Source organism: Arachis hypogaea, chromosome 16 (genome assembly GCF_003086295.3).
Source record: "Arachis hypogaea cultivar Tifrunner chromosome 16, arahy.Tifrunner.gnm2.J5K5, whole genome shotgun sequence".
NCBI classification, from domain to species: domain Eukaryota; kingdom Viridiplantae; phylum Streptophyta; class Magnoliopsida; order Fabales; family Fabaceae; genus Arachis; species Arachis hypogaea.
The window spans coordinates 55,576,853-55,589,578 of record NC_092051.1 but is presented as its reverse complement, the minus strand read 5'-3'; the positions used below and the strand labels follow the sequence as shown (position 1 = coordinate 55,589,578).

The following is a 12,726-nucleotide window of genomic DNA, read 5'->3' as shown; positions in this document are numbered from 1 at the left end:
TGATGGAAAAGGCTTGCTATTGCTAAACCTGTTTCTTCCACCATTATTAAAGCCTTGTTGAGGCTTTTGTTGATCCTTCCATGAGAGATTTGGGTGATTTCTCCATCAGGGATTATAGGTGTTTCCATAGGGTTCACCCATGCAATTCACCTCTGCTATTGCAGGATTCTCAGGATCATAAGCTTCTTCTTCAGAAGATGCCTCTTGAGTACTGTTGGATGCAGCTTATATTCCATTCAGACTCTGAGAAATCATATTAACTTACTGAGTCAATATTTTATTCTGAGCAAATATGGCATTCAGAGTATCAATTTCAAGAACTCCCTTCTTCTGAGGCGTCCCATTACTCACAGGATTCCTCTCAGAAGTGTACATAAACTGGTTGTTAGCAACCATGCATTTTCTTTAGGTGAATGGATGCACTTGCAGAAGTATCCAATGACATCTTAGCTAATTCAGACAGACCATCATAGAATATATCCAGGATGGTCCATTCTGAAAGCATGTCAGAATGACACTTTTTGGTCAGTTCCTTGTATCCCTCCCAAGCTTCATAGAGGGATTCACCTTCTTTCTGTTTGAAGGTTTGAACATCCACTCTAAGCTTACTCAGCTTTTGAGGAGGAAAGAACTTGGCTAAGAAAGCCTTGACCAGCTTATCCCAAGAGATCAGGCTATCCTTAGGTTGAGAGTCCAACCATATTCTAGCTCTATCTCTCACAGCAAAAGGGAAAAGCATGAGCCTGTAGACTTCAGGATCTACTCCATTAGTCTTAACAGTATCACATATCTGCAAGAATTCAGTTAAGAACTGAAAAGGATCTTCAGATGGAAGTCCATGAAAGTTGCAGTTTTGTTGCATCAGAGAAACTAATTGAGGTTTAAGCTCAAAATTGTTTGCTCCAATGGTAGGGATGGAGATGCTTCTTCCATGTAAATTAGAATTAGGTACAGTAAAGTCACCAAGCATCCTCCTTGCATTATTATTATTTTTGGCTGCCATCTCCTCTTCCTGTTCAAAAATTCCTGTAATGTTGTCTCTGGATTGTTGTATTTTAGCTTCTCTTAGTTTTCTCTTCAGAGTCCTTTCAGGTTCAGTGTCTGCTTCAACAAGAATGTTCTTTTCCTTGCTCCTACTCATATGAAAGAGAAGGGAACAGAAAAATAATAATAGGGATCCTTTTTACCACAATATAGAGGTTCCCTTGTTGTGAGTAGAAGAAAAGAAGAGTAGAAGAGAAAAGAAAGGAGAATCCAAACAGAAGGGTGAGGGGAGCAGAGATATGAGATGAAGAGAAGTTTTAGTAGATGAATAAATAAATAGAAGAAGATGAGAGGTGAGAGGATTTTCGAAAATTAAAAATTAGAATTTTAAAGTTAAATTTCGAAAATAGTTTTTTGAAAAAAGGTTAGTAATTTTCGAAAATTAGGAATGAAATAAAATTAAAATTAAAAATTGAAAACAATTAATTAAGAAAAAAAAGAATTTTTGAAAAAGAGAGAGGTATTTTCGAAAATTAGAGAGGGATAATTAGTTAGGTAGTTTTGAAAGAGATACGAAACAAACAAAAAGTTAATTACTTAGTTGAAACAAATTTTGAAAATCAATTTTTTAAAAGATAAGAAGATAAGAAGTTAGAAAGGATATTTGAAAAAGATAAGATAAAAAGATATTTTTGAAAAAATATGATTGAAATTAGTTTTGAAAAAGATTTGATTTTTAAAATCACAATTAATGACTTGATTCACAAGAAATCACAAGATATGATTCTAGAACTTAAAGTTTGAATCTTTCTTAACAAGTAAGTAACAAACTTGAAATTTTTTAATCAAAATATTAATTGTTGATGATATTTTCGAAAATATGATGTAAAATTAAGAAAAAGATTTTTGAAAAATATTTTTCAAATTTTTGAAAATGAATAAGAAAAATGAAAAAGATTTGATTTTTGAAAAAGATTTTGAAAAGATAAGATTTTTAAATTGAAAATTTGATTTGACTCATAAGAAACAATTGAATTTTAAAAATTTTTTAAAAAGTCAATCCAAATTTTCGAAATTTATGAGAGAAAAAAGGAAAGATATTTTTTTGATTTTTGAATTTTTTTATGATGAAAGAGAAAAACAAAAAAATGACTCACAACATAAAAATTATGAATCAAAGCACATGATGCATGCAAGAACACTATGAATGTCAAGATGAATACCAAGAACACTTTGAATGTCAAGATGAACATCAAGAACTTATTTTTGAAAAATTTTCAAGAAAAGAAAACGTGCAAGACACCAAACTTAGAAATTTTTCATGCATAGACACTATGAATGCAAGAATGCATATGAAAAACAAGAAAAGACACAAAACAAGAAAATATGAAGATCAAACAAGAAGACTGGCCAAGAACAACTTGAAGATCATGAAGAACACTATGAATGCATGAATTTTCGAAAAATGCATAATAAATTTTTAGAAAAAATGCAATTGACACCAAACTTGAAATTGACTCAAGACTCAAACAAGAAACACAAAATATTTTTGACTTTTTACGATTTTATGATTTTTTTGTATTTTCTTTTAAAATTTTTTGGATTTTTCGAAAATTATTTGAAAAAGAAAATAAGGATTTCAAAATTTTTAATATGAATTCCAGGAATTTTGTACTCTTTAGTCTAAAGCTTCAGTCTAGGAATTAGACATGGCTCACTAGCCAGCTAATGCTTTAGTATGCTATTACATGCATTGAAGTGATTAGTTGAATCCTCAGTCCAAAGGAATTTAGACATGGTTTTACAGCCAGCCAGGATTCAACAAATCATCATGAAACACTAGAATTCATTCTTAAAAATTCTGAAGAAAAATATATTTTATTAAAAAAAAAATTTTTTGAAAGATTTTTGAAAATTTTTTTTTTTTGAAAATAAAACAAAAAGAAAATTACCTAATCTGAGCAACAAGATGAACCGTCAGTTGTCCAAAATCAAAAATCCCCGGCAACGGCGCCAAAAACTTGGTGAACAAAATTGTGATCCCTGGTAATGGCTCCAAAAACTTGGTGCTCTAATCTTAATTCATAATTTGTCACAACTTCGATACAACTAACCAGCAAGTGCACTGGGTCGTCCAAGTAATAAAACCTTACATGAGTAAGGGTCGATCCCACAGAGAGTGTTGGTATGAAGCAAGCTATGGTCATCTTGTAAATCTCAGTCAGGCGGATATCAGATGGTTATGGAGTTTTCGAATAATAATAATAAATAAAGAGAAAATAAAGATAGAAATACTTATGTAATTCATTGGTGAGAATTCCAGATGAGTGTATAGAGATGCTTTCGTTCCTCTGAACCTCTGCTTTCCTGCTGTCTTCATCCAATCATTCCTACTCCTTTCCATGGCAAGCTTTATATAGGGCATCACTGTTATCAATGGCTACATCCCATCCTCTCTGTGAAAAAGGTCCAAATGCTCTGTCACGGCACGGCTAATCATCTGGAGGTTCTCGATCATACTGGAATAGGATTCACCCTCCTTTTGCGTCTGTCACTACGCCCAGCACTCGCGAGTTTGAAGCTCGTCACAGCCATCCCTTCCCAGATCCTACTCGAAATACCACAGACAAGGTTTAGACTTTCCGGATCTCAGGAATGGCCATCCATGCGTTCTAACTTATACCACGAAGATTCTGATTAAGGAATCCAAGAGATACTCATTCAATCTAAGGTAGAACGGAAGTGGTTGTCAGGCACGTGTTCATAGGGAATGATGATGACTGTCACGATCATCACATTCATGTTGAAGTGCGAATGGATATCTTAGAAGCAGAATAAGTTAAATTGAATAGAAAAACAGTAGTACTTTGTATTAATTCATGAGGAACAGCAGAGCTCCACACCTTAATCTATGGAGTGCAAAAACTCTACCGTTGAAAAATACATAAGGGAAAGGTTCAGGCATGGCCGAATGGCCAGCCCCCAAACGTGATCAATAGATCAAAAGATAATCCAAAGGTGATCCAAAGATGAAAATACAATAGTAAAAAGTCCTATTTATACTAAACTAATTACTAGGGTTTACAGAAGTAAGTAATTGATGCATAAATCCACTTCCAGGGCCCACTTGGTGTGTGCTTGGGCTGAGCTTGAAGTTTACACGTGCAGAGGCTTCTTTTGGAGTTGAACGCCAAGTTGTAACGTGTTTTTGGCGTTCAACTCTGGTTCGTGACGTGTTTCTGGTGTTTAACTCCAGACTGCAGCGTAGAACTGGCGTTCAACGCCTTTTGCGTCGTCTAAACTCGGGAAAAGTATGGACTATTATATATTGCTGGAAAGCCCTGGATGTCTACTTTCCAACCCCGTTGAGAGCGTGCCATATGGAGTTCTGTAGCTCCAGAAAATCTACTTTGAGTGCAAGGAGGTCAGAATCCAACAACATCAGCAGTCCTTCTTCAACCTCTGAATCTGATTTTTGCTCAAGTCCCTCACTTTCAGCCAGAAAATTACTGAAATCACAGAAAAACACACAAACTCATAGTAAAGTCCAGAAATGTGAATTTAACATAAAAACTAATAAAAACATCCCTAAAAGTAACTAGATCCTACGAAAAACATACTAAAAACCATGCCAAAAAGCATATAAATTATCCGCTCATCAACTATCAACCTTGTCATTTTCCAGTGTCCTTCGACTTCTGAGTTGAATTGCTTTGCATTCTTCTTTGGGATTTGGAATTGTATCACTTGGGAAAGTGTTGGTTGGTCTTTCAGCTGGCTGTTTGGACAATTGTCCAATTTGTCTTTCTAGATTTCTCAATGAGGCTTCATGATTCTTATTAGCCAACTCTTGATGCTTTATCATTTTCTCCATCATAATCTCCAGATTGGAAATTCTTTGGGATTCTTGGGGTGGTTGTGACTGAGTGTGAGATGCAGATGGTTGATGAAAGTTATTTTGGTTGGTTGATGGGTTATTTGGTGGATAGAAATTAGATGGAGGGTGATTATTTTGTGGTTTTTTGTAGGGATTTTGGTTAGTTTGTTGATGGTTCTGGTGGTTTGTGTTGCAGAAGTTGCTTGGGTTGGAATTCCTTTGCCATAAGTTTTAGTTCTCTCCCCATTTGAGATTGGGGTGGTTCCTCCAAAAGGGGTTATAAGTATTTCCATGGAACTCATTTGTCCCATAACTATGGTTGTGCGTATACTGCACTTGCTCAGGCTGCTGTTCTTCATGGATTTCTTCATTTTGTCCCTACCCAGCTGATGGTTGGTTTGCAGTGCACACTACAGCTAGTTGAAGACCATTTATTCTCTTTGCCATCATCTCCATTTGCTGCTAGATTTGCTGGTGCATCATTTTGTTATGTGCCAAGATAGTGTCTGCACCTTCAAGCTCTAACACACCTTTCTTTGGAGCTGGTTAACATTGCCTTTGATGAGAATAAAAGTATTGATTGTTGGTTATAGTGTCTATGAGATTCTGGGCTTCTTCAGCTATCTTCATTAGCTGTACTGAACCTCTTGCAGAATAATCCAGGGCCTCTTGAGCTTTTAGAGTCAAGCCTTCATAGAAATTCTGAAGTTTGTCCCATTCACTAATCATCTCAAGTGGACACTTCCTGATCAAGGCCTTGTATCTCTCCCATGCCTCATAAAGTGATTCTCCATCCATTTGAGTGAATGTTTGCACTTCGGTCTTCAGTCTAATGATTCTCTGAGGTGGGTAGAACTTAGCCAGGAATTTGCTCACTAGATCATCCCAATTATTGATGCTTTCCTTGGGAAATATCTCCAGCCATTGAGATGCCTTATCCTTCAAGGAGAATGGAAACAACAACAGCTTGTAAATATCCAGATGCACACCAATTGTCTTGACTGTTTCACAAATCCTCAGGAAGACAGATAAGTGTTGATTCTGGTCTTCAAGGGGACCTCCTCCATAGGAACAATTGTTCTGCACCAAAGTTATAAGTTGAGGCTTCAACTCAAAGTTATTTTCATGAACATTAGGAGTGAGTATGCTGCTCCCACAGTTTTTTGGATTGGGGAAGGTGTAAGAGGCTAGAACTCTTCTTGGAGGTGGGACATTATTGTTGGCCACTTCATATAGTGGATTAGGGAGATTACCCTCCATCTACTGGTCTTCCTCTTCTGATTCTTCTTAACCAATCACTCTCTTCCCTCTTGCTTCTCTTCTTACCCTCAAGAAGGTTCTCTCTAGTTCAGAATCAAAGGAGGTGGATTCACCTCTTCTCCCTCCTAGCATATAACACAAACAAACCAGAAACAAAAACAAAGCACTCTATTGCTAGAGTGAAGTTACAGTTAGCAGAAACAAAATCACAAACAGTTAATAGTCTTAATCAAAAACAAAGAAAAATGCTTAATCTAGATTATCACCTACTTAATCATTGTCAATCTAAATCAATCCCCGGCAACAGCACCAAAAACTTGATGAGGGAAAATCGATTCCACACAAACTAACTGGCAAGTGTACCGGGTCACATCAAGTAGTAAAACTCATGAAAGTGAGGTCAATCCCACAGGGATTGATGGATTAAGCAACTTTAGTATAGTGATTAGTCTAGTTAAGCTAATATTGATGAATTGAGTGAAATTGGATTGACAGAAAATAAATTTGCAAGAAATCTAAAGTGAAGAATGTAAAGAGCTTGAAAAGTAAATGGCAAGAAGTTTAAATAACTGAAACTTAAAGTGAAAGAAATTAAAAGAACTGAATCTTCAATTGCAAGGAATGTAAATAACTGAATCTCAAAGTGCAGGAAAGTAAAGGTGTAGAAATTTAAAAGGCACAGAAACTTAAATTACATGAATTATAAAGGGAATTGGGTGCAGAAAACTAAAACAGAAGTGGATAATGTAAATTGCAGTGAAATAAGAGGGATCTAAGTTGAAGAGATTCAAGGAAAGTGATTCATTAGGGATTGGAGATATCATAATCCTTCATGAATCAAATGGATCTCAACTCCTTTCTCAATCATATGGGTAGATCTATGGCAGATTGAAATTGATTGGATCTCAATTCCTTGGTAATCCAATCTCTCTAATCATAATCAATCTTTCTAATTCCTTGATCCAATTGTCATGAGAAGAGGTTATGTGCATTTCTCTCATCCATAAGCCACACTAACTCTCAGGATCTCAACTCCTCCCGAATAGTGTTGACCAAGAGAGTAGTGAAGGATAGAGCTCTAATTCTAATGTAAGTGATTCCCCTTCTGAGGCTCACACCCATAATCAATTGAATTAAACCCCCTTCCGAAATGAGTAATTCTCAATCAAAACAGAAGATATCCTACAGCTACACAATTGAATTGAGAAGAAGAAGAATTTTATTGATTCATTGAGATTACAATAGAGCTCCTCCCCCTAATGGATTTTGGGGTTTAGTTTGTAACGACCCAATTTTCAATATGTCTAGATCATACCGGAAACTGAGCGCTACCAATTTGTCTTCCTAATTATTATCTATTATTTATCATATGAGCCTGATTCATTGCTAAATGCGTAGTTAATTTGCATGGTGTATATTTTTTTTTTGAAAACGTTTGGATTAATAGACAGAATCATTTATAATCAATTCACAAGTAATAACAGATAAAACAGTTATAAACAACCACACAATAATACATCACAAGTAGTCGACAACATTCGGTGATTCAGCCTTTATTAGCATATAGACTGTTAGTTAGAACACCCCTAGATATAACTAAATAATATCTATATACATATATATACATACAACATCTTAGGTCCTGACCTGTTCAAGAGGTCCCTAAGCTGGCACCTAGGCTAGCCTATATTCTATACTCACCTAGTCCCTCTAAAACACTAAAGCGAGGGAAAGTACGTTCTAAGTCTTCAAAACTCAAGTCAGGTGGAACGTCATCAAATGATAGAACATCATCTGCTACTCCTCTGCATGATCAGATTTTTCCACAGGACGTCTCTCTGGTACCTCATGAAGTAGCCACACAATAGGAATCTCGTACACAGGATTTAGGTTAAAGTGCGCATACGAACGAGGTGCAGGCATTGGCTGGTCTCACAGTATATTCATATAATCAGAGAACGATATTCATCCTAGACTCAGAAGACTGCCTAGAGTGGAATCCCTTTTTGCGTACAATCGTCGGAGAACTACAGAAAGAAACTTTTACTTCCATCTGAAGGGGAAAGGGAGAGAGAAGGGGTAAGAACTGGGGAGCTCTTAGTAGGGTCGGGGTTATTAGTTACGTTCATTTATTTGGGGTTGATTAGTAGACGGATAACATAATATAGCGCAGCAGTAAACAGAAAATAAAGATAGAAAGAGAAAGTAGAGACAACAGAAAGCAGAACACAAACAAAAAAATACAAGAAAATAAAACACAGAAATGGCATACAAGCAGACAAACATAAAGAAGTAGATCACACACAGAAAGGAATGCAACAGAGAATGATATGCAGACAAGAATGATGCATGTCTAGCCCTAGCGCAGGCCATGAGCTCATGTGTCGGTTAGCACCTGCATTCCCGACATTTATCCGGTCACGAGTTCACGATTTCCCGGATACGATTTTCCGTTCAAATAAATGCGCATATAATTATTAGCAGCTCTATTGAGACAGCCTCTACTTTCTACTCACAGGAAATATACTCTTGGGAATGGAAAATTACTCTTGGGTTGCCTTAAGGCAACAGATAAATAAACAAACATCTCTTGGGTTGCATTAAGCAACAAATATATATATAATATCTCTTGGGTTGCATTAAGCAACATATATATATATAATATCTCTTGGGTTGCATTAAGCAACATATATATATATATAATATCTCTTGGCTTGCATTAAGCAACATATATATATAGCTCTTTATTATATTACTCTTCTCTTTATACCTCTTTACTCTGTTCTAGTTTCTCTTTTCTCTGTATCTCTTTACTCTGTTTTAATTACTCTGTTCTCTGTACCTCTTTTCTCTTCTCTGATTACTCTTTTCATCTGTATCTATATTACTCTTTTTCTCTTTATCTCTTTACTTTACTCTGGTTACTCTGTTTTCTGTGTTTCTCTACTCTGCTCTGATTTCTCTGCTTAATGTATGTATTTAAAGTTTATGTAAATTTCGGTATGAATAGTTCGTCTGTTCCAAGTATAGGTTCATTAAGTCTATACTAAAACAGTTTAACTTTTCATATAATACCTAACCCTAGTCGCAACTCAAGGACTAACTATGTTGCCCTAGTTCGTTCACTAATTTCTGTCTGTTTTTCTGTTATTAAAACCTTACAGACTTTTCTTTAGTTTTTATCTTTTCTTCAACTTTTTATCTTTTATTTATCTTTGCCTCACTAATATGTTCTTACCACTCCCTAAGTGTTTTATGAAGGTAATTATGAGATTCTGTGCTTAAAGTTGTCTTTCTAAAGCTTTTACAGAAAACTGCCTTTTCTGCATTATTTTATTATTTTTATTAAAATATTATTTTTAATTAAATATTATTTTTTAATATTTTATTATTATTTATTATTTTATTAGTAAATTTTCGAAAATTAACTTTACTTTAACCTTTAACCTTTAAAATTCACTTTTTACCACCCGTAACTTTTAATATTTCTACTTTTACCTCCCTAACTTCCAGAAATTACCATATAACCCCTTAAACACCAAAAATTTTACTCCCTTGCCCTTTCTAAGATCTAAAAGGTGTTCTTCAATGTTCTTCACCACACTCAAAGTGTTCTTCATGTTCTTCAAAAATTCTTCAGACTCTTTCTCTGTTTTTACCCGTTTTTCAGTCTTTTCAACAACCGATTTTTACCATAATTCAAAATAAAATTGCAGCCACTAAAACCCCATCTTTTCTACATGATTTCAACACCAATTGAACCTCAATTTAAGCTTAGGGTTTCGTTTTTCCAGCTGCCCAAGAACATGAACTTTAAAGCTTGAATTTCATCAAATTTCATCAAAATTTCACCAAATTTTCACCAAGAATCAATCATATATGCAACCAATTTTTAGCACAGAAAAATAATACAACATTCACACAACTCAAATACAAATAATCAAGATTAATTTCGTGACACCCTACCTGGTTTTGCTGCTCCTAATTCGGTTAAACTTTCAGGTGGTCCTTAAGCACTTTTTCCTCCTAAATGACATCAAGAACAACTTTAAATCAAAAAACTCTCAACTGACCAAATCTCACTCAGTATATTAGGAAAATATATCTCACCTTATACTTGCTGGAAGTTCACGTTTCTTGGCCCTCAAGTCAAGTTAAGCATGATTCCTAAGGAAGAACATCAAGAAAACACATGTTTTGCATGGTTTTCCTTGAAAACCGAATTGAAATGGGAGGGAGACAGCCATCTCACCTTATTCCATCCTTGATAAGTTACATGGTTATGTAGAGGAAGAAGAGAGGATCATTTTGGTGAAATCGGAGTTTTGATTTGAGTTTTAGTTCAGAAGAAATCAAGCTTTGAAGATTAAGTGTTCATGAAAGTTTCTCTCTTTTCTCTCTTGTTATTTTCAACCAAAATGATGAAATGAGACAGCCTTGGAGGTCTTGGGGGTGTAAGGTAAGTTGTGATTGGTTGGCTTGGAGGTGGATTAAAATAATATTAAAATATCTCTTGTGTACAACTACTAAAACTAGGTGTACCGGAACATTCATAAAAACATCTCTAAAAATTATTTTCTGAGCTACTAGCATAAATGACACTAGTAACATATTTATTATGAGAATAGAACATGTATAATGAGGCCTTATAATATCCTTCAAGCATTTTATAATACTAATATAATGATAATATTATACTATTATCTCTCTCCTCTCATGAATCGAGTCCGGTTCGTCAAACAGAGACTATTTACAAAAATCAGAATCAAAACTGCCAACCGATACGGTTCAAAAACTAGGTTCTTCACGATTGCATTATCGAGCTTGCCTCAGAGGACGTTCTAACTTAAGGATGACATAATGATAATGAGGATTGAGATGCTTGATGATATAACAGAGGTGTTCCCTTTACTGATTTTCCGGAGAAATCCGTACTTTCAGAAAAGATCTCATGTACTCGAAAATCAGGGTTGTTACATTCTACCCTACTAAAAGAAAATTTTGCCCTCAAAATTTCAAGTACCTAGGAATAAATGCGGGTAATCAGCTTTCATCTTATCTTCCAGTTCCCAAGTGTACTCTTCCTCTCCTCTTGGTTCCCATGCTACTTTGACTAAGCGAACAGTCTTGCCTTTTAGCTGCTTATCACTTCTTTCTACGATCTGAACCGATGATGCTTGATATGTCAAATCATTTCATAACTGTACTATCTCTGGTTGTAAAATGTGACTCTTGTCGGGAATATATTTCTTAAGTTGCGTGACATGAAAAACATCATGAAGGTTTGATGAATAAGGAGGAAGGACTATTTGATAAACTACTAGACCGACTCTTTTAAGTATTTGGAAAGGTTCTATGTATCGTGGGTTAAGCTTTTTAGTCTTAAGGACTCTACCAATTCCAGTAATCGAGGTTACTTCTAGAAAGACACGGTTTCCGTCACTAAACTCTAAGGGTCTACGTCTATTATCGGCATAGCTCTTTTGACGGCTTTGTGCTGTCTGGATCTTCCGATGAATCTCCTTTATCTTCTCAGTAGTTTCTTACACTAAGTCTGGACCTAAGACACTAGCTTCTCCATCGTCATTCCAACACAATGGTGTCCGACATCTTCTTCCATAGAGAGCTTCATATGGTGCCATCCCAATACTTTATTGGAAACTGTTATTGTAGACGAATTCGACCAACAGCAAATACTTATCCCAACTGCTTTGGTTGTCTATCATACATAATCGTAACATGTCTTCTAACGTTTGGATTGTCTACTCTGATTGTCTGTCTATCTGAGGATGGTATGCTATACTCGTGTGCAATTCTGTTTCCAACGCTTTCTGAAAAGCTTCCTAGAATCTAGTAGTAAACCTCGAAATTCGATCTGAGACAATTTATGAAGGTATCCCATGTAGTCATACGATTCCTTGAATACATATTCATTCCAGCCTTTCTAAAGTATAATCAACTCGAATCGAAAGGTAGTGAGCTGACTTTGTCAACCTGTTCACAATTACCTAGATGGCATCGTGTCTAGTTGAGGTCCTTGGCAATCTCGTGACAAAATCCATAGAAATCTGCTCCCATTTCCATTGTGGTATTTCTAAGGGTTGCAGGGTTCCTGACAGCTTCTGATGTTCCACCTTCATCTTCTGGCAGGTTAAACATTTTGAGATATAATCAGCTACTTCTTTCTTTAAGCCTGGCCACTAGAACATTTGTTTCAAATCTCGATACATCTTTGTTACCCAGGATGCATAGAAAGTCTACTTTGGGGAGCTTCAGCAAGAATCATTTGTTGCAATTCTCCAAAGTTAGGCACACAAATTATGTTCTTGTACCTCTATAGGCCACTACGATCCTGTCTCACAGCTTCTTCAGCTCTGCAAGCAATGGTGACATCCGGTGTGGTGCTATGGAAATCGGTCCGGTTCCAGGTACTAGATCAATGCTGAATTCTATCTCTCGCTGAGGAGGAGACTCAGGTATGTCGTCCAAGAAAACATCAGGAAATTCCTTCATCATTCAGATTCGTTCTAAGCTTAATTCACTATCATTCAAGCTAGCCACTAACAGAACGTACCCCTCACAATCACTCCCGCCTAAGGTAACTC

General features: G+C 35.8%; 1 non-coding gene across 1 annotated transcript; it reads left to right on the top strand.

The window, feature by feature from the left end:
* The first annotated feature begins 503 nt into the window (after nt 1–503).
* Nucleotides 504–607, top strand: LOC112760322 (small nucleolar RNA R71). The gene has a single exon (XR_003180768.1). It is a non-coding gene; the product is annotated as a small nucleolar RNA R71 (small nucleolar RNA).
* Nucleotides 608–12,726: the final 12,119 nt, after the last annotated feature.